The sequence below is a fragment of the Uranotaenia lowii genome, chromosome 2 (assembly GCF_029784155.1).
Source record: "Uranotaenia lowii strain MFRU-FL chromosome 2, ASM2978415v1, whole genome shotgun sequence".
NCBI lineage: Eukaryota > Metazoa > Arthropoda > Insecta > Diptera > Culicidae > Uranotaenia > Uranotaenia lowii.
Window position 1 is genome coordinate 273,292,255 of NC_073692.1, and position 26,718 is coordinate 273,318,972.

A 26,718-nucleotide genomic window follows, 5' to 3' on the forward strand; every position below is an offset into this window, starting at 1 on the left:
CCAGATTGAACAAGATGCTCTGTTCAGATGTTAGATTTTGATTGAAGATAAAACGGTGAATCGTATAGGGTAGTGGCAGCTAGATTATGTTCAAAGAGATGAATGCAAACTGTAAAAGGTGGTAGGGGTAGCTTCAAGAGAAAGAGAAAAAGCTTTTCAGCATAGATGTAAGAAGAAATCATAGTGAAGAAAATAAAAAAAATGGTTCGGGGAGAAGAGAGAAGCTCAGAGAAAAGGCTAGGTGAATCAGGGGAAATTGAAATAGAAACAAAGAAATTCGTCGTTTGTTTTATGGAACTAATTTCCATTTTACTAAAAAGCTTGTAGAGTGCATTGGTAAGATTTGAGTAATGGTAAAATTGGGATTAAAATGGTAAGATTTGAGATTCAAGTAAAGGTAAGATAACATTATTATAAACCATATGTGTTGTGGCCATGAAAAGCCATTGGACTGTACTCGGGAGGGCACTTGGCAACTACCACTGCTTGCCCTTTCCCCCTCAGGGATTAGGCTTTGACAACCCCTGGTGGTTGCCAAACAGTCGAGGCAGGTCCGCAGACTGTCTGCCTGGGGGCCAAGGCCGGGACAATGTGAGCGCTCGGGAAAACTACCACTGATGGTCCGCTCCCCTCGTGGGATTGGACCTTGAGAGACAACCACGCATGGTTGTCCCATCAGTGGAGGCAGGTCCTCATGAGGCTGCCTGGCGGCCGAGGCTCGAAGGGATCTCGATCGCCTAGTTGACCGAGATCCAAAACTCGTTCGGATGGAGAGCTCTGAAAAGAGCCGATTGTGGCAGCTGGACCCGGGAGCAAGGCGACGGAACGAAGCAGCGAAGAAGAACAAGACACTAGTATCGGTTTACTTTCTTATATTTCTCTATTTACTTATATTCTACTATATACAAATTATTTACACTTCCGCCGATCTTGACAGTACGGCGGTTTGATATTGACTGACTCAAGGCGCATTGAAGAATGCGCCCTTAAATAGGCTGAAGAGCAAGCACACAAGCGCGGGCTCGCGCCAGATGGAACCGCCTAGAACATTCCAGGCGCAAACATCTCGCTTTCAGTGAGAGCAACCGTTTTGCTCTCTCGGTGTGGCACTCTCCCGTCCATTCTCAGTCCGCTTGTCGGACTGAACAATATGTTTCATTCAATATATAAATATAAGAACGACCAATCCGTTGCCAATTGGACAGGTATCTAAACGTATGCGTAATACCTGTCGTAGATTAATAACACTAAAAATGTTGTTAATTTTAAAACGGTTGTGTAAATGATTGACTCGTTCATCCAAAAAACACATACACCTACACGCCAAGCACTCAATACATAACAGTTCACACCAAACCATGGTGTCGGGTATGTGGTTAGTTGCATTGCAGATTTGCCGTACTTATAATCTAAAGAATGCAATTAAGCGCATACGTTGGCGAAACTGCGGTGAATCCGTGCACCCATGGTGGCTTATTTACATACATTACATACATACATACTATAAATGGTACAGGATTCATCCGCAGGAATTTGTTTAAAATTAAATTTTCCACAAGTATTGAAATCCCAAATTACGAGCTCTGGAACGAGCTAACATTTTTGTTTGGGGTTCAGCTCAATTGCCTGAAAGCTAAGCAACATTCGCAGCCTCTCGGAGACAAATTGATTTGAATTTTCAATTGAATTAACGAAATACGGTGGTCAAACCGTGCGCAAAATGCACTATTAGGGATATACTTTGAAAAAATTCGTAATGGGCAGCAACATGAATTCTTTAACAGGCACCTGGCAGGTTTTCAGTCGGAGCTTTTTCATTGACAAGTCTCACTTGTATTTGATGACTATTACTTCAGGAGGCTGACAATCTGTGTAAGCTGCGAATCAGTCAATTTTTCATAACGATTTACACGATGAATGGCTTAACAACGTCAAACGGGGTATCATGTAACAACAGGATTAAATGCAACATTTGTATATGAACTTCGTTACGTTTTTAGCTTTGCATGATATTTGGGACGCATTTTAACGACAAAATATTACCAGTTTTTTAAAGCAACCTCTTTGCTTGTCTACCAAACTAAATTTGATAAACAGAAATTTATGAATAGTCGAAAAGAACGAAGTTACGTCTTATTCGGATGCATGATAACGAAATAATTTCCAAAACATATTAAAGTTTATATGAACGTCCCCTTTTTCTGTCGTCTGATACAAAATTTTAAATTAGGAAAAGATTCTACATCCCGCAAAACTCCTGTGTAGTTTCCTAGTTTTAGCAAAAATAAATAAATAAATAAAAAATTTAATAAATATTAACAAAAAAAAACATGAACGACCCTTTTTTGTCGGGTGATCCTAAATTTGAATCCAGAAATCACCGTTGTTTAAAACATTCGTTGTTGCGGCATCGAAGCAGCCAGTGAAACAACGTATTAATGACACACGAATCGAGTCAGCAGAGAACTCTCACATTCCATTTCACTCTTAATTTCTCAGATCTAAAAATCATCGTTTATAGCGTTATCAAAAAGTCTATCCTATAGCTTATCTTGAGTTAAATAGGTTTAACCACGCTAACTTGAAATAATGATTTCAGGAATTATAAGTCCACGATATCCTGCTGAATACTTTCCTTAAGATCGTAACTGATTTGTAAGTTATCTTAAAATCCTTGTTAGATAAGCCAATTACATGTATTTTCTCCCGTAGTTTGAAGCGGATGATACAGGGTCCGGCAATTGAACTGTTACATCACTTCAACAGTAATTATTTCGTTGCACACGAAACAGTATTGAACGACCCCTCGTCGCTTTGTTTACATTAAGTCTTAGCTATCATTGGATGTAAGTGTTACTTTTGTAATCAGGGGTTATCCGGAAAAATGGATCTCGAACAGAAACGTAGCGCTGTGGTTGGCTTGTTCTTAGCTGGCAAACGGCAGAAGGACATAGTTCGTGAGCTGTCCGATATAAGTGTGTGCAGAAGTTTTGTATATCGTACAGTTAAAAGACCTGGAGACAAGAAGTGCCAAAAAACGGTATGGTGGGGGACACCGACCTACTGTAGTGAAACCTGCCATGGCGAAGATCGTCAAGAAGCGCCTCAAGAGAAATCCTCGTCATAGTGCCACTAAATTGGCAGAGGATCTCAACATATCGGTTCGAAGTCTCCTTCGGATCCCGAAAAATAAACTTCAGACCAAGCCCTACAAGATCCAAAAAGGTTCAAGACCTTACGGTGAAGCAGAAACAAGAACGGGTAAAAAGTGTGAAGGCGCTGCCGGGGGCCGCATAAGGAAGGTTGAAGAATATCGTGTTTACCGACGAAAAACTCTTCACCATACAGCAGTTCGTGAATAAGCAGAACGACTAAGTTTTGTTGCCAGACAGATCACGAAGCCATGCCGACTTGCTGACGGCCACCCGGCGACAGAAACCGGCATAAGTGATGGTTTAGACCGGAATCACCCGTGATGGCTGGACTCCGCTGGTTTTTGTCCCTGAAGGAGTGAGAGCAATCAAAATACATATCGGAAACTAGTTCTACAGAATGTCGTCGAACCGTGGGTACGTCGACATTTTCGTTACAAGGATTGGGTTTTCCAACAGGACTCGGCGACGGCCCACAAAGCGAAGAAAAGCCAACTTTGGATTGCGTAACAGTTTCCAGGGTTCATTTCGAGCTCCGAGTGTCCGGCGAGTTCGCCAGACCTGAACCCTATGGACTTCGCTGTTGGAGGCCGAAGTCTGCTCTAAGAAACATGAAGGTGTGAAGGTCTTGAAGCGACATCTCGTGGCAGCCTGGGATAAAATACCATAAGAACACCCGCGGGCCTCATACGATGCGTTCCTCGTCCGTCTGCGGCGAGTGGTTAAACTCAAGGGCAAACAAGTCGAACTTTACCAGTGAATTTTAAAAAGTAATTTGTTTTCAAGATAAATTGAATGAATTTGAAATAAAAAGTTGTTGTTGTGATCAAATATGTTTATTTCAATGTAGAACTTCAATTTCCGGACCCTGTAAAGCTATCAGAAGCAGTGATCTAGCTCTTTTTACCTGAATTTTCGTCCGGATCCAGTGCATAACAAAGATAATATTGCAAGAACTCTAAAAAGTTGATTTGGACGACCCCTGTTTCTGTTGTCTAATAGGAAGTTCGAAATCAGGAATCGATTCCTGTAGAACTCTCATGTTTGAATGTTTGCCTCGATGTGATGCCTAATAAAATAACTATTACAAAAACATTAGAAAAAATATTTATGGACGACCCTTTTGCCGTCCCTTTGTGAAAATTGGACACCTGAAATCAATTACCTGTGCTGTAAAACTCTCATGTACAGCTTTTCATTGCAATATAATGCAAAATCAAGACAATATTTGATAAAAGTTTTATACAGCAATCGGAAAGGGAAAGGTGGCAAACATTTTCAAGTTCATAAAACTATCAAAAAGTCTGTTCAATGAAGTCCGGACGAAGAACATAGGTCAAAACAAGTAGAAATGGATTGACAATTGATGATCTGTCTTTTTCCTATTGACTTCGATCGATTTCTACCAGGTCGAAACAAATCATCCTGTCGAGCTGAATCTATTGATTTCAACTTGCTTCATTGGCCAACGACCTGACTAGCTTTCACCAAAACATAGGCTCATTGAATAACAACCAGTTGATAGAAATCAGTACTAACCTATTTATACTTACGATTGAACAAAACTAAAGTTTGCCAAGAAATATCTCGTTTGCTAACTGTACACACACAAAAAAAAGCATAGTAAAATTACTAAATCCGTGGTTTAAACGAACAACAGGCGACCATATTTTTGAGTCAAATATGTTTTGTTGTTTATAATACCTTACGCATAGCTATTTTACCATGTGCTCAATTTGGCTGCGCGTAGTAAATTCGACTGCGTTTTAGTAAAATTGTCAATGAAATGATGCATTGTTTTACTTCGTCCCTAGTAAAATTAATATGTTTCATGATGAAACTAGTATGTGTTATGATAAAGATTAGGAGGAGCGAGGAGCTTGATTTAAATATTAAAATTACTATGTATGTTTGTTTGTTTATTTGCATGCATGCATTATGACATTATTTGAAACATGAAAATTCACACTTCCGACACACGTCGGTCAATGTTAGTGTGTTCTCCCGATGCTCTGGAATGATTTTCAAAGTTATGTAACTATAAAGCAGCTCAAAATTAGTTTTTTTTACAAACGGGTTTGATGATTAATGATCCTGAATTAGTGTAAACAACAAGAATGTTTACCATCACTTCCATCTGTACCGTTGAGCCGTCAACACGTACGCCGGAGCATCGTATCGTTGCTGTGTACCTGCAGGAACATTTTACATTATTTATTTTTTCCTTACCTGTATTTCAATCAGCACTTTTCAGTGCTAAAATTATTTTCATTTTCTTTTATTCATATTTTCTCTTTTCTTTCCAGCATGGGGAAGTCTTCGGCCGGCTCAAGGGCCGGAAGAAAACGGATTGCTGAACCTAATCCAGGGCCATCTGCCAAAAAAGTTGAAATTTCCAATTCATTCGATGTCCTTCATAACATTGGTGATGAGGAAATATTCATATTTAATTCTGATAAGAGTACTAAGAAACCTTCTTCTTCTTCTTATACTCTTAAAAACGAAAAGATTCCACCAATAACGGTCACGATTCCTGACTTCAATGCCTTTCGAAAAGAAATCGTCACTTCCGTCAAGGATGTGAAGATTTCTTTTCAGATCGGTCGAAGGGGAACTGCTCGTATATTGGCGGAATCTTTTAATGATTTTTAAAAAATTTTAAATTATTTGAATAATAAAAAACACCAATTTTTTACGTACGACACTAGAGGTGATCGTCCTTTTAAAGTTGTACTTCGTGGTCTCACCGGCGATCAGACACCGGATGAGATCACAAATGAATTAAATTCTTTGTTAGGTTTTTCTCCAATTCAAGTAATTCAAATGAGGAAAAGAACCAACACGAATAATACCAGTAGTGTTGGTTTTGCTCCTGAACTTTATTTGATCCATTTTAAAAAGGATCAGGTCAATAATTTGAAAATTTTGGAAAAGGCTCGTCTTATGTTTCATTGTCGAGTAAAATTTGAACCTTTTCGTAAATCCCATACCAATTTTTTACAAAATATTACGCAATGTCGTCGTTGTCAAGCTTTTTGTCATGGCACTAAAAATTGTAGAATGAATGCCAGATGCATGTTTTGCGGCTCATTCGATCATGAAAAATCTAAATGCCTTTTTGGTGATGATAAGCCAAAAACAGATTTTTTTAAGTGTGCGAATTGCGCAGGTAATCATTCCTCGAATTCTCTAGATTGTCCCGTTAGGGCAAAAATTGTTGCTTCTAGGAAAACCCCCAAAGTTTCCAGAAAAGTTTCTTCTCCTCCTTCCTCTTTTTCGTCTACACACGTCAGACCGGCAAACAACCTGCCTGTTCGCGGTCAGCCTCGGCCTACCTTGGAATCACGGCTGGGTAATACCCGAAGTGATTTTAATGTTACCTGGGCTGATTCTGCGCCACAGACTCGTTGTTTATCGTTCTCAGAGGTGGTTGAAAATGGGTTGCCCTCTTCAGGTTTAACTAATAAAAATGGGAAAAAACCAAGTCTCAACGTTCATGCGAAGGCTTGGGAAAATCCCCGAAATTCAAATACTTTTTCTTCTCCTTCCTCTTCTGATTCTAACAAATTTGTTGATTTGGGTGAGATTACTGAGGAAAAATTAAAATTTTTGCATCAAAATTTAATGGAGATGATGCAACTTATGTTGAAAGCAAATTCAATGTTTGAAGCTTTCCAAACTTCTTTTAATTATGCTAACAAAATTATTATGACTTTACGATTCCCTCATGGATCCAAATAGATGTTTAAATATTATGAATTGGAACGCTAGATCTTTGCTGGCTAACCGAGACGAGTTCTTTTTATTATTGAAAACTCAAAACATACATATTGCTGCCATCACTGAAACTTTTTTAAAACCAGACAATAACTTGAAAAGCAATGCTTTCTTTAAAATTTTACGAAATGATCGACTTGATCGACAAGGTGGGGGTGTAGCTATTGTCATCAATAGTCGTCTCAAATTTAGACTTTTTCCTTCTTTCAATACAAAAGTCTTAGAAACAATTGGAATTGAATTAGAAACTTCTATGGGGAAAATTATAATTGTTGCCGCATATTTGCCTTTTCAATATAGCGGTGAACAGAAAAATTTTTTGAAGGGAGATTTACAAAAACTCACCAGAAATAAATCTAAATTTTTTATTATTGGTGACTTTAATGCAAAACACCGATCTTGGAATAATATTTCATCAAATTCAAATGGGAATCTCTGCAGGTTATTATACTGTTGAATATCCTAATGGGCATACTTGTTTTTCTTCAATTAGAAATCCCTCCACAATTGATTTGGTTCTAACGGATTTAGGCGAGCATTGTAGTCAATTAGTTACTCATGCGGACCTCGATTCAGACCACCTTCCAGTAACTTTTTCTTTATCCCAAAGTCCCATTGAAAACCCTATAAAATCAACTTTTAATTTTCAAAAGGCTAACTGGGAGCGATATATGAATTTTATTGAACGTAATTTAGATGTAAACGTTCCATTGAATTCAATAGAAGATATTGATTTGGCTGTAGAAAATTTGACAACTTCAATAATCAATGCTAGAGCCGCTTCAATACCTAAAGTTAAACATAAATTTAATCAACCTTTAATTGATGATGATCTTCAGTTTTTGATACGACTGAAAAACATTCGTCGACGCCAATATCAACGTACTAGGGATCCTTATTTGAAATTAATTTATTGCGACCTTCAAAAAGAGATCAAACGTCGTTTAAATTTCATTCGTAATGAAAATTTTGCTAAAGCAGTAGAGGACATAAAACCCTACTCAAAGCCATTTTGGAAATTAACTAAAATTCTAAAAAAGCCCCAGAAGCCAATTCCTACTTTGAAAGATGGGGATAAACTTCTTTTAACTAATTCAGAAAAAGCTCAAAAATTAGCCCAACAATTTGAGTCTGCTCATGATTTTAATTTAAACGTTGTAAGTCCAATTGATGCTCAAATTTCCCTAGAATTTGATGATATTCTTTCTAAGCAAATTGTGTTTGAAAGTTCTTGTGAGACAAATATTGATGAACTTAAATTGATTTTCAAAAAATTTAAAAATATGAAAGCCCCGGGAGAAGATGGGATTTTCTATATTCTTATTAAAAAGTTGCCTGAAAGCACTTTAAATTTTTTAGTTAAAATCTTCAATAAATGTTTTCACTTGGCTTATTTTTCCAATAAATGGAAAAATGCCAAAGTAACTCCAATTTTGAAACCTGGAAAAAGTGCTTCAGAGCCTTCAAGTTATCGACCAATTAGTTTGCTTCCTTCTTTAAGTAAACTATTTGAGAGAGTTATTTTGAATAGAATGATGATTCACATTAATCAGAATTCTATTTTCCCTGATGAACAATTTGGTTTTCGTCATGGACATTCTACTACACATCAACTTTTGAGTATAACTAATATGATTAACGCTAGCAAATCTGAGGGCTATTCAACTGGTGTTGCTCTTCTTGATATTGAAAAAGCTTTTGACAGTGTTTGGCACAAAGGTTTAGTAGCTAAATTAGCTCGATTTGATTTTCCTGTATATCTCACCAAAATTATTCAAAATTATTTGACTAGCCGAACTTTGCAAGTAAGCTATCAAAATTCATGCTCTGAAAGGATACCCATTAGAGCTGGTGTCCCTCAGGGTAGTATACTTGGGCCAATTTTATACAATATTTTTACTTCTGATCTTCCTGATGTCCCAGAAGGAAAAGGTAGAAGATTATTTGCTGACGATACTTTGCTTTCAGCCAAAGGTCGAAATTTACGGGTGGTACGCAGTAGATTGCAACAAAATTTAAATTCCTTTTTGAATTACTTGAAAATGTGGAAAATTTCTCCTAACGCTTCCAAAACTCAACTTATTTTATTTCCCCATAAGCCAAGAGCAAATTTTTTAAAACCTAATGAAAATCATTCCATAACTTTTAATGGGGTTTCTCTAGAATGGTCTGATCACGTGAAGTACTTGGGACTCACACTTGATCGGAATCTTTCTTTTAAGAATCACATTGAAGATATTCAATCTAAATGTAATAAATACACTAAATCTCTTTATTCTCTCATCAACAGGAAATCCCGGTTGTGTCTGCGAAATAAGATGCTCATCTACAAACAAGTTTTCCGACCAGCGATCATGTATGCAGTTCCGATTTGGTCTAGCTGCTGCGCGACGAGGAAGAAAGCCATCCAGAGGATTCAGAACAAAGTTCTGAAAATGATTTTGCGGCTTCCACCTTGGCACAGCACCGAAGATCTTCATAGGATTGCGGGCATTGAATCGATCGGAGAGATGGCCAACAAAATTATCTCCAACTTCAGAGGCAAATCGATGCAGTCTTCCATCGCAGAGATTCGTTCTCTTTATGTTTAGTTTAATTTTAGGATAGTGTTTAGTTTTAAGTATAAAATATTTTTGCTATTACAGGATGTTCTCCTACATTAAAAACTTGATTGCGCTCAGCAAATTTAAATCTTATAAATAAATTGTTATAATCTAGTTAACTATAGGGCTATGAACAGTTCATTATTGAGCTGAACACCTAGTTTAATGCAATAATGTAATATAAGTGTAATGATGATTTGATACAAATAAAGACATATTTAAAAAAAAAAAAAAGAATGTTTACCATAGTAAAATTATCATACGCACTTATGTTTTTGAGTCAAATATGTTTTGTTCTCAAAAGTACGATGCGCGTAGTATTTTGTTGATATGAATTGGTGCCACAATGTCAAAATTACTATGCGGACGGTAGTTGTGATAGAAATTATGATGAAATTATCATGACCATAGTATTTTCGACAACAAACATTGAGAGTTATCGAAAATTACCAGGTACATAGTAATTTCAATATTGTTTCATGCGCACTTTCACAAAATCGATGTTAAACTTTTCGTGGTTGAAAATACTATAGCGCTGAAATGGTAAAATTATCATGGCAGCGTCTTTGGGATGACCACTCAATTTTTTTCCGTGCATGTGACTGGAAAAAAGACATTTTCGTGGTTACCGGCACCGTCAATCAGGAAATTTACGTGACAGGGTGTCTTCAAAAGCGTTTGCTGCCTTTCCTGAAGAAACATTACTCGTCTGTGCTGTTTTGGCCGTATTTTGTATCCTGCCATTATGGAAAAAAGGCCATGGAGTAGTATGCCGCTGACAACATTCAAGTTTTGCTCAAGAATGAGAACCCAGCCCAATCGAAAAATATTATCGTAAATATTGAATATCGTTATATACATTAAGGGTTATTTCGTTTGCAGTGGCGATTTTGGTTGAGCTAGCAACCAAGAAACAGTTTGTTTATATTTCCAAGCATCAACCGATGTTTGTTCAATGATTGGTGCATGCATTTTTTTACGAAACGTGTACTGCAAGATTGAACGTTCAGTAATTGAAACATTTGCGATTTCTGTGATCCAATGATGGATCACTTTAAATTAAAAAATTCAAATATAGATAATAATGGCTGCCACTCTTCCAGAAATCATCTAAAAAAACTTAGTTGAAAACACTCATATTGTTATTTTAGAATTTTATTTTTCTTTAATCCAATTTTTCTCCCAATCAAAAATAAGCTGTTTTCTTCATCAAGTCGAAAAACCAAACCAAAATTTGAACACATATTCTTGTTTCGGAGATTGTGGCTTTAAGAGTTCGATTTTGTTTTGATAGAAACTTGAACAGATGCAGAAAATGCTTCAACAGTGGCAGAACGGTTTTTAATTCATTTTTCTACTGTATGTCATTGTTTTAATTGGTTAGTGTTTTACTAGTGTTCAATATCTGGTACCTGTTCAATAGCTAGTGCTTCTACCTTGTTATCAAAGATCTTAAACTAGCTCTGGATCGTCAAAACTGGAGGTCTTTTATCATGGCCCTATGCGCCAGAGAATTGACGCGGTACTTAATGATCCCGCGTTAAACATTTAAGAAATATGTGTATTCTGAAGAAAAAAGTTCAAAAATATGTGGTCTGTGATATCTGTGAATTTTGATGTTAAACGTATAACTCGAAACATCAAGACCTTCAAATAATCGTTGTAACTTCGTGAAACGATAAACACACAACGTCCACAATCCGAATTGATATCTTACACATTTGAACTTAATTTACCTATTGAATACATTTTTGTGAATCTGAAACTTACCGTTAACTGGGTGAACATTGATCACTTTTGTAATTCATTTTCAAATATTTTGGGAGGGGTTGCTTTTTTGTAACACACAAAAGTTTTGAAATACTAACTGAAGTTAGGAGTATAAAGCATGATTATTGATAGCAGAATATTCAAACGACATTAGTGGCTATTACTAAACGTTTGTTTCAAAAACAGATTTCATGTTTCGGAATATCTTATCTCAACATCTTTAAAGATTTTGGTTTGGTGCCAATTAGCACTGAAGGCTTAAAACATCAATAACAGTAATTTTTTGTTTGGACACAATTGAATTTTCCAACGTTTTCTTTCTAAAACCAATATGCTCAAAAGAAGGACAATGTTGCTGCTAGGGGCAAAATTTTTAAACATTTCTCAATATTATTTGGCTTCAAAAACAAATAGAATTTTGCCATCATGCAACTCCCTAGGTCCTCCCACTGTTCCTATGTTCTTTTTTTTTTATTCAAACTTAACCATTTGATAGGGTTTTAGCCATTTTTTCTATACAGGCTTTCTCATATAAAATGTACTTTTTTTATTCAAATATACAAAAATATCATAGAATGACCATAAAAATAACTCTAAAACTATACCTATTCAAAGGAAAAAGTTAAACTTTCATATAAAACAATCCATTTGCTTCTCAATGCTATCATTGGTGTTTGTTTGTGAGTCTTCGAAAAACAGATTTTTTTAAATTTTAAAATTAGATTTTACGTAATATAAAAAATCTCCAACTACAAACTCAATTTAGCATATTTGAAAGTCAATTTATAGGCTTTTAAACATAGAAAACAGTTTTTAGATATTTATCTTCAGGCTTAGTTAATGATGATTATCAGCAAAAATTTCATGTTCATCAAAGTTACCCCGGTGATCAAAGCTCCCCCAGTTTACGGTACTTATCCACATTTCGAAGCTCTTTTTTAAATGTTTACATTTCTTCACTTTCACCTTTATGGATGATTTGAAGATAACGACATACCTAATTATAAGAGCTACAATTTTAAATAACACAAGCCTCCTGGTTTTCTGTTTGATGAGCTAGTTATCGAATTTGAAGCAATTTTCTTGTGTGTTGGCGGGGATAGATAATCAAAAGCCAAATAGATCAATTTTTGAAATATATTGAGCTGGGTTTATTTTTAATTTCGAATTGTGTAATTTAACATCAATCTGAACAATTGGATTTTGTCGCTCGTAATGTTCGGTTCGTATTGAATTTGAGATTATTTTGACACTACCTTTCTTTCGGTTAAGCGTTAACGGTGAAAGAAACCACAAAAATAATTTATTTGCGTCCCGCAATTTTGTTGTCCTCTTTTTCAATAGGAAAATAACAAACATCTGAGACTCGTCTTAGCGAAACAGTTTTTTTTAATATTTTGATGAATTGCTATGGCCCTCATAAGTTTTGACGCCCTAACAATATCTTCTAAACACAGTTCAATTATCCATTGAATAAAGGTTGAAAGAGATCAAACACACCCACCCTGCTATGAGAAACAGATAGGTATGACGTCAACTTTTAAAAGGTAGAAACAACAACAATACCGAAGAACATCACACATTTTGGTGCGCACATGCTGGAGTAAAACTGACCTTGCCACGACACTCACTGTCACAGATTTGCTGCGTATGCAAATATTTTTGTGGTCAGGTATTCAGACACCTGATTCTTCCATTTGAGGTCGCGTGCGACTGTGTTTTCACTTTGTTTATTTTCTTTTCAGCCTTTCTTGTGGGCTCTGCTGCACTGAATCTGCCTAAGACCATTAGCAGTCTCGCGTTGACACGGTGAAAGTCTGGAGTTTGGAGCCTCCGAAGAGTGGCTGTTTTTTCCCGAATCCAGCAACAATTCTAACGGGTTATTTTTGGCTTAGCTCGATTTGAGGTAGCTCCAAGTTGTTTGATTGGCATTCTTTGATCACTTTGATTGCAAAATGGAGCTCACATCTTTTCTTCTTGATGGATAAAACACGTTCAAACTTGACATATATTCTTGAATAGTTGTAATAACTAACAAGTACTGCACAGTTCTTAAAGATAATTTGCATATGCAAAAGACGTTCACAAACTCGCATCCGATTAGATAACGTGGAAAAGGTAAACTGATTGATCCGGTGTGTTTACCATCGTTCGGCAAAGCTGCGCGCGTTCGGCGACTCAAATTCACTCTCAGCGTTACTCAGTCTTCTCCGGTTTAACGGAAATAGGAGAACGGAGCTTATTCAGTTTATCTCCACCTGACTTTCTACATGCCCCCATCTCAGCTGATATTTTTCTCGAGTAGGTCATCTATGGAGGCATACGATTGGAGCTGTTACCGTACACCTGCTTTCGACTATGAAACATTTGGCGAGGTTGCTCTCCCGTGAAATGTTGATTGTAGGTTGCAGAGTGATGTGACAATCGATTCTTTCGCTGGACTGAGATTGAAACGAGTGAGCGAAGCTTAAATCTTCATAGATATTTTTTAAGTAAAAATAGCAATGGTTAGTCGTCAACACGTCCTACTACCCGGGAATTAATTTGTTTTGCTACATGTGGTTTAACAAAGATGAAGGGGTGTGATGCTACGTGACCGAGATTGAAAACAATACGTTTTTACAGAAAATACTCTACAGGGTGTTCAACAAGTTCGAATACACTTTTTAACCAAATGGTGTTGCAAAGTCGTACATACATCTACCCTTTCTTAGAGTTATTTTGTGCTATTATTAGACAAACTATTCCTGGTGTCGATGAATTAATTTTCATTAAGTGTACGTTTTTTATCAGCCTTTGCACACCACAAGTACTGGTACAGGAAAAAAAATATCCAATCTATTGACCAAAATAAATAGTTTACAGGTAAACTAATCTGCCTCCTTTGGTCAAATTTTCATGATCATCGATGATGTCGAGAATAAAAAAATAAAGTTTTCCTAAACTTGTCTCATATAAAATCCATTTGTTCGTATTATGTGTGAAACGTCGAAAAAGTAGCTACGTGCTAACTGATTTTCATTAAAAAGCTTATCAACGTGATGGAGCATAGCATAATTGCACATCATAAATAGATGAATACCATTAAATATGTGCTTCTGTAACTTTTCATTGGTCATCAATGGATTTTTTGGCTTATTTTGCATGTAGTGTTTATTTTTATAGGCCATTTTACACGGAATAGTACAAGTTTTTGGAAATTTTGGCTCAAAATGAAAAGTGTTTTGCTCTTCAAATATAACTCTCTTGGATTGGTTAGTTATATCTTACATATTGTCGAGAATAAACAAATACAGGAAACCTATTTTGTTTCTCTATAAAAATCGTCAGCATTCTTTTGGGGAACGAAATTTCAACAATAGAGGAGCTGAAGCTCATGTAATTGGTTCAAGGTAAAACATTTTCTCATCCAAAAAGTGTGATTGACCATTATTGAATTACCATTTTATTTGAGTGGAAAAAAACTTTCCAGTTCATTTTGAATTACCGTTATTTTAATTTGTATTCCAACTTATTGAACACCCTGTACACCTGGATCGGTTTTTTCCGGATTTTGGCTTTTTTTTCTTTATGTGATAGGCTTGGAATTATTATTACTAGAATGATACATTATACTGAATATTTCACTAATGCTTCACAGTAAATTGAAACAAGTTATTTAAAAAAAAAAATTTCTGTTGACCGAAGAAACCTCTTTTAAATTTTTTTTATCATAAGCTAAATACGAGGGTATTCGAATAAATGCAACACTTTGTTTTGTAAATAACTTATAAATGCTTGGATGAAAATTTATGAAATTTTTAGCGAAGTTACTCGGGATTGTAATGTTTACACAAGCAAATCTTTGTGATGTTCTGTCAAGTGGTTTTTGAGATTGCGTTAAATGAAGATTTTTTTCGAATTTAATTTTTGGGCAACGCGAGCGCCCAAAAACATATTTGACTTTATATCACTCCCCAACGGTTTTTCGTAATGGCACGATTCTAGATCCAACTTAAACTTGAATTAAAATTGAAGTGCTTTGCAGAGAAAACGGTCGCATATGGAGGCAGTCTTCTTTGTATTTTTAGCCATTCATCTTGTCAATCGTTATGAAGACAGAGTATGGTGCAGTTTCCATCGGTCCTTTGCCTCATCAAGTATTGGACCCTATTTTTTTCAATTTTTCTCCTTGTTTATCTTTGGAAAATATAGGCGAGGCTTGTCAACTTAAATTTTCTGGTTAGAAACTTGCCAGGTGATCGCTAAAGATTTAGTTTTGCTGTCCATTACATATTTTTTCAAAATATCTCCCCACAAGCAGCCCAAATATTTTGTACACGATTTGACCACCGTATTTTGTTTATTTTACCGGTGGGCAGCTTTTCTACCTTGTAGAAATGAAGTGACTTATAAGTCATCTAGACGAACCAGTCAGAAAAATTTTATCACTTCCTCTATTTATATTTACGGATAGATCATGATCAAACCTCTCACATTCCTCTCACTTCATGGAATCAATAATCTTTACTATTATTCAAATTTAAGCTCACTATTGGGTCCTCTAGGACTACTTAAACGATTTATCATGTGAATTTGTACACATTACATTACTAGGTAGCTTCACTTAAAATTTCATCAAAATCCATTCATGAGTTCAAAAGTTTTTCACAAAGAAAAGTGTTGCACTTTTTTTTCGAATACACTCATTAGTTGCTTCTGAGGCCCTTTTCGATTTTGTAAACATGCCCGAACACTGTGATGCCAAAATAGCACCGTGCCAAAATCGAGCGGATTTTTTCAACACTATTTTTACCTTTTATTTGAAATAAGGTTGCTTGATTGCCCGGTTTTATCCGGGTTTGCTCGGATATTTAATACTTAATTTGAGAACAGCCCGGCCCTGCTCGGTTGCCCGGATTTCATTAAAAAATGCCCGGATTTATTCACTTTATTTTGCAAATTCAACGAAAAAAAAAACAACAAACACCTCCAAAACGAAATTTTTGAGCAAGTTTTATAAAAATAATCATGAAGGGTTTCGTTGGAAGCCCAAAATACGGTTTAAAATCTATCGTTGAGTATTGATGAAAAACATTTTTTTTTTTTTTTTTCTTGTTTTTTGTTGAGAAATTTCTGAGTTTTGAGAAAATTTGCCCGGATATATGGTCGACCTTTTGAAATCGAATGCCCGGATTTTGCCAGGTTTTTATATAAAAATTGCCCGGTTTGTCCGGCCCGGATACGTGCTGAAAAAAATCTGGCAACCTCAGCTTAAAGTATACCATCAAACGAGGCATCATGCAACAACGGGGTTAGATGCAACATTTATATAACACCCCATGATTCCATTTTTAATTTAGTTACCTTTTAATCATAACAAAATGATGATGACATAATTTCTCGCATCTTAAGCTAGGTTTTTTAAAGTTTTTTTTATTTTTAGATATTTAAAATTTGAAAAATCAAGCAATAAATGTACAAATTTTAACGTTTTTCGATGTCGAAAAAAAGTTTTCTTAAAAAACTTTACACAGTATGACGGATTGGCTTGATAATATTACCTACAAACTTTTTGCTGGTTTCCTCATGCTATACCAACACTGTTGGTGTAAAAAAAAAATTAAAATAATCATTCAATTTTTTTAAATAAATATTTTTATAATTCAGTTAGGTGTCTGAGGTAAAATGCAACAAAGTGCAAAACAAAGAAACACCTTGTAAATCTCGTTTCCATGTGGTGGAATATGAATGTTTCGAATCACGCGTTTGTAAACATTGAAATTTCATTCATCCAAACATTTATTTTTATAATTTCAGCTTGTAGAATTTATCGTAGTATTATTAAACCCCTAATATATGCAGCATCCTTATTTTCAGAAAAAATGTGAATTTTTTTAAAGACCAAAAAATTACTACCATTGATGTTTTCATGTGAAACCTTGTCTTAAAGGCATCGCTAATATATTTAAAAACCATAAATTTTCATACGTGTTCATAAGATTTTTGATTAAAAACAAAGTTTGTCGCATGTTTTTAAAAATTTAAAATAATTAAAGAAACCAATAATTTTTCTTACTGTGCCAATTTGATGTCCCATCATCCTTAAAACTTTTTATGCATAAGGGATAGGATGCTCTAACCTGTTCTAGCCGTTCGCGAGTACGGACGCATTTTAACGACGGTCTGCAATAATTTTTGCTAGTATATATTTATATTTTTTTTGTTTTGTGTCGCGCCGCACTCGGTCATTTTATTTTTTTATTATGAATTGCTGTATCAAAAGCTGCAGTGTTAGTGATGATCGCTTCCTATGGAAGTGTGAATTTTGTAAAAAGCGCTATCACGCGGCTTGTATTGGAGTTCAACGACATCAGGAGAACGTTATTCAACATTACATGATCCCGCTCTGTGAAGACTGCCAGCATCATTTGAAAGCTGGAATTGATACGAGCAAGGTATTAAGTCAACATGAGCAATTAATTAGCTCACTCAACTCACAAACGGACTCCAGCCTGCGTATCTCTGCCGAATTAAAAAAGTTCAATGCAATGGGTGAGCTGTTTGAAAATATGGAGCTCCAACTGAAAGAAGCAGTGTCGGCGATAAACAACAATACGGCAACAAAAGTCAACAATGCTGTGTCAACATTATCGCAGTGTATGGAAAATACTAAAGGCACAAACAGTTGTGAGCTCACAGATGTAAAAAACCACCTCACTTCCCTTTTTAATATTTCAATGGAAGCAAGTAGGGACCGTATCGAAAATTATGTGTCTGATCTCACTACGGACCTACAGAAAGAACTCAAACGCATCTGTGATGATGTGCAAAATATTAGCTCCGTTACTGTGGATATGGCAGCTCATTGCACCGATCACCGCTCTACCTTGTCCCACACTACAGAGGACGCTTTAAATGTAATTAAAACCAATGTATTAATGGAAGTCAAATCGCTTGGTATTACGATTTGCAATTTGGAAGACGAGCTTAAAACATTTGCCTCAGAAATTTCTGCGTATCAAAAAAATACTCCACCAATTACTCCTCCTGTCTCTCATCCAAGCTTGGAACTTGAACTGACAATTGCTAACAGTTCTGACAACTGCGGTTGGCGCCTCCTGGGTTCTAAAAAAGTGTGGCGTTCAGACTGGACTGACTATGACGCGCGTAAATTACGCTATGTTCAGCAGCAAAAGGCTAGAGATAAAGCATTGAAGAAAAGGAAAGCCAATAAAAAAATTGGGAATCTCAGCAACAAATCCAAGAACAACAACAGCAACAATTTACGTAATTTAAATAGTAACAACGCCCGAAATGAGGAGCACACCTTCAACTATTACAACTACAACAATGCCAACAACAATAGAAACAGCAACATAGACCAGGATACCCCTTCATGTAGTTACAGCGATTACAATAGTACCAGGATCCCCCACATCAATCATCAACCAGTTATCAACTCTCTGCTTCCGGATAAAAAGCTACTAGCAGCTGCAAAAGCAACATTTTCAAAACCTCCAGTAGAAAATCAGCGTGGTATAAGGTTCCAACGTGGTGAAGTACTGAATCCATATCCGGCAGATCATCAGCTTGCACGAGTAAGCACGGTCTCGACGATAGGAAATCCAGATTTGGCGCGCTCGCCCCAGAGGCCTTCTCCATGTCAAGCGTGTGCATGTAGGCATTCGTGTTTTGCCAGGATCTGACGGGCCCCTTGGAGGACAACAACGATGTAGTTAGGTATGATATGAAAAACTCTGCTTGCAAGAAAATCAATTCCTCTCTATGCGACAGTAAAGAAATAACAATTTATTGTCAAAATTTTAATAGAATGAAAAGTGCCTCCAAATTAAATGAAATTTACAGGCGTGTAGCTGCTTGTAGCTACCCTGTAATATTAGCAACTGAGACGAGTTGGGATTCTTGCGTTAAAAGCTCCGAAGTCTTCGCTGATAAATTTAATGTCTATAGAGACGATCGTGATAAATTGTTATCCGACAAGAAATCCGGGGGTGGCGTTTTAATTGCAATTTCTTCTGATTATGAATCTGAAGAAATCCCATCTAATAAACACAAGGAATTTGACCATGTGTGGGTTAAATCCGTGATAGGAAATAAAGTTCACATTTTTGGATCTGTGTATTTTCCCCCTGAAGGTGCCAAAACTGAGTCCTATAAAATGTTTTTTAGTATTGCTGATAATATAATTTCAAAATTCGAGTCTGACGCCAATGTTCACATATATGGCGACTTTAATCAAAGTGCTGCTGATTTTTTGATGACCAAAACGAATCTCTTTTGATTCCAATAATTGGGGAAAACTCAACACTTCTAACATTATTTGAAAATAGTTCTGAGATTGGACTTAATCAAATAAATCACGTACGAAATCAGAATAACTGCTACCTTGATTTATTGTTTACTAATATGACGGATGATTTTTGTGTGATTGAGGCACCAAATCCACTTTGGAAAAATGAAGTATTTCACTCCGCTATTGAATATTCCATTTTCATTCATGACAACGCCACAATGTCGGATAACAATTTATCTGAACCTTATTTTGACTTCAAACATGCAAACTACGAACTAATTAAAAACAAATTAAACTCGATTGATTGGCAAAGTAGAATTCGTAGTTAATCAACACATCAGGCTGTAACTTTTTTCTACCAAAACATATTCGATATATTAGAGTCTGCAGTACCCAAAAAACGTAGAAAAAAGCCGAATAGAAATCCGAAATGGTATAGTAAGAAGATACTTAATCTTAAAAATAGAAAGCAGAAAGCCCATAAAAATTATAAAAAAGATGCAAATGATATGAACCTCACAATATATTTGACTATCTGTGATCAACTAAATATAGAAATGAAAATCGCACACGAGGAGTATAATAGAGGAATAGAAAGTAATATCAAATCAGACCCAAAATCATTTTTCAGCCTAGTTAAAGATATACAGAAGTCTAGCAATTTTCCGACAAAAATGCAGTTCAACGACAAAATCAGCAAAAATCCTTCGGAAATCAGTAACTTATTTGCTAATTTTTTTCAAGATGTTTACACAACCCGTAATGAAGAGGATCGAGATTATGATTATTTCTCGTATCTCCCTGAATCTTCATTAAATATCACTGTTGATAATGTATCACCCAATGAAATTTTGAATTCTTTAAACACCTTAGACGCCTCTAAAGGGGCAGGTCCTGATGGATTGCCGCCAGGTTTTTTTGAAATCATTATCAAATGAGTTAGTGAAACCCTTGTTTTGGTTGTTCAATTCCTCTTTAAAAAGCGGCATACTACCCCCCATTTGGAAAGAATCGTATTTGGTTCCAATTTTCAAAACCGGCAAAAAGTCAGATGTTAAAAATTATCGTGGAATTGCTATATTATCTTGCATCCCTAAGTTATTTGAATCAATAATTAATCAACACATTTTTTCTCAAGTTAAAAATGCAATCACTACTAAACAACATGGTTTTATTAGAGGACGTTCTACTTCCACCAATTTACTAAATTTTGTAAATTTCTCGATAAATGCCATAGATAGATGAAGGGAATTATGTTGAAACATTATATACTGATTTTAGCAAAGCATTTGATAGAGTTGATATTCCTTTATTGCTTTTCAAATTATCTAAAATAGGTTTCAATCATAAATTATTAAAGTGGGTTCAGTCATACCTGCACGGAAGAACGCAACTAGTAAGATTTGAAGGAAATTTGTCGTCTGTTGTGCATGTTACATCAGGAGTGCCACAGGGATCCCATCTGGGTCCTTTACTATTTATTTTATTTGTCAATGATGTTGAACACATTTTAAATCATTTAAATGTTTTAATATATGCAGACGACATGAAACTTTTCATGAAAATACGTAAACCATCTGATATTGAATCCTTCCAAAGAGAAGTTGATAATTTTTATGTATGGTGTACAAAAAGCTTGCTAGAGATAAACGTAAAAAAATGCATCTCAATCTCATTTACTAAAAAGCGAAATGTAAGACAGGACACCATCACCATTGGTCAAAAATCTGTTGAAAGATGCAATCAAGTCAGAGACTTAGGAGTCATACTTGATTCTGAACTGACCTTTGTAGAACACTACAATAACATAATTTACAAGGCAAGTAATATGCTCGGGTTTATAAAAAGGTTTAGTTTTCAATTCAATGATCCCTATACCATCAAAACACTGTATGTAACATATGTTAGGCCCCTTCTTGAGTACTGCAGTGTTGTCTGGGCTCCATATCAAGGTACACATAAAGACCGCATTGAGTCAGTACAAAAACAGTTTTTATTATATGCTTTACGCAGGTTAGGTTGGAGCTCGTATCAGCTACCTTCGTATGAATCTCGATGTATGTTAATTAAAATAGATAGTCTTGATAAACGACGTGAGTTTGCAATGTTAGCTTTTATAAATGATGTTATTGGGCAAAGAGTAAATGATGCAAACATTTTAGAAAAACTTAACTTTTATTCTCCCACTCGGTATTTAAGAAACAGGAATCTATTCTACATAAATAAACAAAGAACAAACTATGCCCAAAATGGACCTATAAATAAGATCATGATCTGCTATAACAAATACTGCACCATAATTGATATAACAATGAACAAAAATGAACTGAAGAGAGTGCTTCTATCATAACATTATACTTATATAGATTTAAGGCAAACATGTAAAACGGTCTACGCAAATGATTGACGTCAAATAAATAGAATAGATTAACTGTAAACATAAGTTTTTAAGAAGACATTGAAGTTGAAAATTGTTGCATGTCGCCCCAGTTGACGGTACCATTGTGCAGCGCCGATGTGGTCTAGCGGATAGGCTGGCGCGAGTCTGGTCTTGGTATGCCAGGCGTACAGGGTTCGATTCCCGGTATCGGCAAGAAAACTTTTGTAGTTCAAATCCCATTAGTAGCCGACAGGTAAGATGAGTTTCCTCATATATCATAAGTATGTTCAATCAGTTGCAAGCTGGCCAGGTATAAACACGGATGCCGGAATACCTGTAAGTAAATTAGCCCACCTGATAGACTCGTTCTTCCAAAAAATACCTTACATTAACACAATACATTCATTCACTCCAAAACAGTTCATACGAAGCCATGGGGTCCGGGTACTTAATAATCTAAAAGAATGTACGTGAATACATACTTAGGCAGAAACTGCGGTGAATCCGTGCGCCCATGTTGGATTACCAACATACATACATATATTACTTAAAATATTCCATTGTCATTGACATCATTTTTTTTCTCAATTTCAAGCAATTTTAGTAATTTCGTTATTATTTTTATCATATTTATGATACATCAACCACTAATTTCATTCTTATTCATCAAAATAATTATTAAATTTCTGTCACTTATTTTGAAGTAATTTCAGTTTAAAAAAATTAATAAATAGCGATGTGTTCATGCATTTTTCAAAATTTTTTTGACGGGCCCAAATATTTAATGTAAAATCGGGCGCTGAATCCGAAAATGAAATAAAAAAAATCTTGGTAGAACAGGTGTTGAGTTATGCTTCAAATATACAATTTTGGAAAAATGTCTGTATTACATTGGAAGGTGAGTGAATTTGCTGTCGATCATCTCAACTTCATTGTTAATATTAGTGAAGATGTGATAGAAAAAATAATAAACAATGCATTTTTTCAGAGAAAAATACGTTTTATCAACAGTTTTAGACTCAATGGTAACATTTTTTAAATCTGATTTCCTTTAGATCGTGAATGTGAGTTTTAAAAAAATTTCAAGTGTTTATTTATCAAAATCGGTTGAAAATTTAAGAAGTTATGGTTATTTTACCAAAATATTAGTATTTGCATTTATGAATAATTTGACGAACCGCAGTGTAATAATCTTAAAACATGATAATTGCTCACTCGCTTCAAGCTAAAATTAATCATTTATTTACTAGGAAGTCACATGCCATATTTTAGTAAGATCTGACCAAAGGGGAAAGCAGGCGCGGTCCTATGGGGGGGGGGGGGGGGGTGATCGGGGTGATCACCCCCCCCAAGCGGCAAAAAACCGTAACGAAGTACTCGAAAACGCTGGATTTTATATAAAAACTTGGAACTTTTCTTAGTAGGTGTATTTTCGAATTCTCAAATTTTCCCACTCCGTGGGGGGTTTGTTGGATTTATTAATTAGTTAATAGCTTAAAATTTAAAAAAAGAAAGGTCCGCAAAACTAAAACAGCTGAAACTTGCAATTTCCTGGACCAAATTTCACCGAATCACTTTTGTTGAGGTAATTACAGCGTTGAATTCGAATTTTCTGACCATACGCTTCCGGCCATAAGTTTGGGATCACCCCCTTTAAAAAAAGCTAATTTGTTTGGCCATATCGCAGTCGTCTAATGCCATATTGCATTTCTTTTGATTTCATTCTAAAGTCGATGAGCAAAACCTTCTTCGTATGTTATTGGCAAAATGTATATGTTAACCTTATGTATATGACATAAACTTGGCTTAAAGTTGGAAAATTTCCTAAAAATCGCACTTTATATTTAAACCCGATCAGTTCAGGGTTGGGTGGACCGGATTTAAAAATTTGAATTCCATTTGAATCTTTTTTCATAAATATCAAAACACATTTTTTTAAATATTGTGCTTAAAAGTTACATAGTGCTTTAAATAGATAAATTAGCTACTTAAGCTATCGATCAAAAAATTTGGGCTCACTCCTCAGTATGGTGTATCGGTAAAAAGTTTGGGATCATGCGAAACATGCAATTTAATTTCGTGCGTATCTCTGTCATCAAACAACGTTTCGATAATCTGATAAGTTACCTTTAATGCTGATGAGTTTTTTTTCGCTTTTTTATATTTAGTGAAAATGTTTTTTCAAACTAACTTCTTTAAAACTTTAGCCTTAGTTTGATCATTTTTTGATAATGATAGTCGGTATGTTCAATAAATACCTGCAAACTTGTTTCGACCATAACTTTGTTATCTTACAAGTTATTGCAGATCGGTTTGTCTCGATGTTTGATGGATCAACATATGTCGATCCTTTTTAGAAGTAAAAAGAACTTGAACTTTGGGGCCGTTCAGATACCACGTGGACAAAAAAAAAGATTTTTACCCCTTTCTCCCTCTCCGTGCACAAATGTAGATATTCGGCAACCTCTACCTCCCTTCTCCAGATGTCCACCTAGAGAGATTTGATTTTTGTTGTTGTTATTTCTTATTTTGGAACGTTTTTGAAAAAAATTGCTTTGATTGTATTGGCCTCGACGTAGCAAAAATGATCGATTTTAATTTATTGATATAAAACAACTCTTCATAATTTAGAATTTTTTCAGATTTTTAAAATTTTAATTTACATACTTTTACGATTGAAAAAGAAATACAAATTTTTGATAAATATATGGAAAATGGTCAAACACATCAAATTCAAAATGTGTTTTCTTGAAATATTTTTTTTAATTTATCATTTATTTTTCTTTCGAAGACTCGTTTACTGTAATATTTTACGTCTTTCATTTGCTTTTATGCACTTGTACCCCCTTTGGCTCGGAGGACGTCGTGCTTTTGAGCCGTTATCACAATTAAACTATTTTTATAATGATCCATAGTTTTTATAAAAAAAATCCATTCTTTAATTTAAAACTTTCAAAATAAAGTTAATTAAGTAAGAAATTGTTACGATAAAGTTGTCCTGAGACCAAATTATGATTAAAATTATAAAAATAAATTTGAATCATGGGGATTTTATGGTAATAAAAAATTACATTAAAAATACGAAACTTAGATTATTGGCTGAAACTTGATATCAGTTATGCTCCGAATCCTATACAAAGCTCAGAAAATAGTGTTTTTCGCTATTTAGCACTATTCGGTACATCTCTAAAAATATCTATTTCATTTTATAAAAATACTGAAAATAATACTTTTAAAACTAAAGGTGATGGATAAAATCTGATAAAAAAACGAGTTCAGAATTTTATTTCCAATATAAGTTTATACAGCGTAGGTTACAAAAACTTGCCAATTTTTTTTATTTTTCCCAGGCGAAATAAAATAATTCCTTCATCCCCGACTATTTTCTCGGAAACAAGGCAATCGCTCAAGTTGAACATTCGGAAGATTTTTTTTCTAATTTTTGACCAACACAGCTAGATTTCAAGATTCACACCAATTATATCGCCGATACTGTTTTAAGCTCATGAACACAATAATATTTAAACTGTTGAGTAGAAATCCAGCTTAATAATTTAGGTTAAAAAATCCATTTTGAATCTGAAAGTTTGGTTATTTCAACTGCAATTGATTATGACTTTTCACTGAAATAATGAAAGAGTAGAAACTTTCAGAAATTAACTCTTTATTCAATATTCTTTTATTTTATTCAAACATTATACAAAAAGTTTGGAAATATTGAGAGCGTGAAGAAAAATATGATTTTGATGATCTTATTTAAAATCAAATGTATTTTTAAAAATTGAGGAATTGGAACAAGAAATAATAACAATTCGAAACTTTCGAACAATGATTCAGCAAAATGCTTCAGAAAAATAATTAAATATTCAGTTTTTCATTCAAAGCAATTATTAACGAACACTTTTTTTTGAATAATTGTTTTGGAATTGTTGCAAAATGAGAATCATTTAAAAATATTGTGAATAACTTGAAGAATTTTTCTACGTTTTCTTCTACGAAAATTTGTGTTTAATTTCCATTTGTGAAATGACGTTTATATCGGAAAATTCTTTAAAGAATACTTAAAGTTATAATTTTTACCAATTGTAAAAATTACGAAAATAATCTTTTAATCAACACTTTTTCGCAGTGAGCATCTAAGATTCGCAGATTGTTTTATAAAAAGATATCAAAACAAGTGTATGGAGAAAATTTGTTAAAAGTTTTTTAAATGAAGAGTTAATCACCGTAAATTTTATTTTGTGAAATTATTTTATCGGCTATATCGGTGAAATTTATATTCTTCGAGAAAGAATATTTAAGAATTGAAAGATTATAGACGGATAGAAGATTAGAATAAGATGAAAGATGTTGAAATTGAGCGGAAGGGTAATTTTAATTTGAAAACTTTTCATCACATTTCATCGATTTGTTCCTCATCGATTTGTTCCTCAGTAGGCCCGTGAGGAACAAATCGATGAAAAGGTAGTAGGCCCGTGAGGAACAAATCGATGAAATGTGATGAAAAGTTTTCAAATTAAAATTACCCTTCCGCTCAATTTCAACATCTTTCATCTTATTCTAATCTACTATCCGTCTATAATCTTTCAATTCTTAAATATTCTTTCTCGAAGAATATAAATTTCACCGATATAGCCGATAAAATAATTTCACATTTGTTAAAAGTTTTTACTATTTTTCTCTGATTTCAAAGTATTTAAATTACACACCTTTAACTGTACAAACCTACAAAATACAAGT

General features: G+C 34.8%; 1 protein-coding gene across 4 annotated transcripts in view; it reads right to left on the minus strand.

Moving 5' to 3' along the window:
• Nucleotides 1–13,436, minus strand: part of LOC129747726 (uncharacterized) — a 37,201-nt gene extending 23,765 nt beyond the window's left edge. For 2 of the 4 annotated variants that reach the window (XM_055742063.1, XM_055742062.1), the window contains exon 1: nt 12,917–13,436. The gene's annotated coding sequence lies outside the window, so the exon portion shown is untranslated. Of the gene's footprint in view, nt 1–5,277; nt 5,345–12,916 lie in introns of all 4 variants that reach the window. The other 2 variants (XM_055742064.1, XM_055742065.1) reach the window with 2 other exon arrangements.
• Between the last annotated feature and the right edge of the window lie 13,282 nt (nt 13,437–26,718).